Here is a 2,376-nt window from a genome sequence, read left to right as displayed (position 1 = left end):
AACGTCATCAATGTTAATTATGTGATCTGGAAAGAAAGTCCCGGATTGCAGCTTTTTGAACAGACCTGAGTTCCTAAAGATGCATGTGTCATGAACCTTTCCTGACCATCCTACTTTGATGTTGGCAAAATGCCCCCTGTGATCTACCAGGGCTTGCAACACCATTGAAAAGTACCCCTTTTGGTTTATTATTCTTTGGCAAGGTGGTCTGGTGCCAAGAGGGGATATGCATGCCATCTATCACCTCACCGCAATTAGGGAACCCCATTGGGGCAAAACCATCCACTTTATCCTTCACATTTCCCAGACTCATGCTCTTTGTAGTAGAAGTCAGTAACCAGTAACTGTCTGGCATTGCAAGCTTCCAAATAACGATCACCAACTCACTTCTCCACTCTCAGAGCAGCTTTCATTTTTGTGTTGCTGTACTGCAGGCAGGGAAAAGCTGTGCACAAAGTTCCTGTAAGGGGGGCCTTCCGCATTTGAAAGTTCTGCAGCCACTGCTCATCATCCCATACCTGCAAAATGATGCAGTTCCCCCCAGTCAGTGCTTGTTTCATAGGACCAGAAATGGCACTCAACAGAATGCAGCTGCTCAGTGACTGACATCAGTAACTGTGAATTGTTTTTTTCAATAGCTTTCACCAGGGCTGCTTGCAGGACATCGCTACCTTCTGCGTGGCGGACCCTACTTCGACTCTGGAAATACTGCAGGAGAAGGCACGAGGTGTTTGAGATGCTCACAGCAAGAGTGCACAGCTGAGCAGGCTCCACGCTTCTAGGGTTATGATTTAAGGTGCAAAAACCACTGAGTTGTTTGCCATTGATGTGAGGGTGGGAGAATAGTGCATCATGGGATGCCGATGCAATGTTCTGGTCACATGAGGCATTGCACAAACTTCCCATAGCACACTGTAGCAAGTTGGACTTTGGGATAGCTACCCACGATGCAGTGTTTTGTCCATCAATGTAGGTGCTTCTCGTGAGGAAGCACTCCATCGAGACATGGTGTGGCTATGCACAATTGACATTATTAATTCAGGGGCTTGTAGTCAAATTAGATAAAGTCAACTTAATTTTGTACTGTAGACAAGCCCCCATTGTAATAAAAGTATTTCTAGGAGGCATGTCTAATTTTAATGGGACCCTGGCTTTGTAAAAATCACATGCCAGATCCTCAACTGTGTAAACTGGTATCATTTCATTGACTTCGACTGATTTGTGCCAGCCAAGGATCTGGCCCAGTAAATATACAGTTTTGTCTCACCTCACCCTAAAATGTAATTTAATTAAACTAAAAGGGAAATTAAGCTTATAAAGGGTACATGCAAATGCTAACATACCTAATCATGAATTCAATTTGACTTGATTACTAAGCTACCCTATCTGCCCCTCTAATACCCATTACACCTTAAAATTCCTGTGTACAATTCAGTTCAAGTCTGCTTTGAAAAATCTCTCACCTGATTTTCGTACTAGTGGTTTTAAAATGAGATCTCTGTGTACAAAGAAAACAGGTATAATCACGTTGAAAAAGATGAAACATCTTATAAGAAATCCTTCGTCTTTTGAATATAATATTTCAGTGAATGATAATTTCTGTACTTCAGCAGAAGATTAACTGTCACAATAAATTATTTCCCTCTGCCTGAAAGGAAATAACTGAAGCTTGCTTAACTAAAAGGGCTAGCTAAAAGATACAATTGAGATGATTTTAACCTTGTCTGCTATGCCCAAGGATACCTCTGAAAAGCTGCCATAACATGCAATAATTTGATAGTCTCAGCTACATTTAACCTGTGCACTGTACAAGGAGATAAGAATAATATTAAATTCTTGCTGATGGTCACTTTGTATGCCGTGGAGACTGACTCTGATGTGTTCTGAAAAGGTCTTAAATACTAAATTGCAATAATAATTGAAAAACTGGGTTATTTTATTTTACTAAGAGGGTCAGTCTCGTCCTTGTGATGTCAAATTCAAATAAAACATTTCATTTTCTTACTGTGGCAGGTATTTTAGTGATAAATCCTTGCTTCGCTTTTGTCTTCTATAACCCCCTCAGGTCAAATGATTTCATTTTAAATGCAGGTTATTCCTCTTAGGTCATCCCGGTTAATGACTAGGTATGTTGAGTCCATAAATACAGGACAGATTCACACAGAAATAGCCATTTCTGACTGTGTCTAACATTTTTCTACATTGTTTGTATAATACATTACTTTTCACCTCTCCATTTCATAACCATAAGGATACACTGCTCCTAAAAGAGCAGTTTGTTAAATGAACAGTTATTTACTTGTTCCCATAATATAAGAACTAGGGGCTACCAAATGAAATTAATAGGAAGCAGGTTTAAAACAAATAAAATTAAAT

This window comes from Chelonoidis abingdonii, chromosome 3 (genome assembly GCF_003597395.2).
Source record: "Chelonoidis abingdonii isolate Lonesome George chromosome 3, CheloAbing_2.0, whole genome shotgun sequence".
NCBI classification, from domain to species: Eukaryota; Metazoa; Chordata; order Testudines; family Testudinidae; genus Chelonoidis; species Chelonoidis abingdonii.
The sequence above is the reverse complement of the archived record's forward strand: the minus strand, read 5'-3'. Positions refer to the sequence as shown.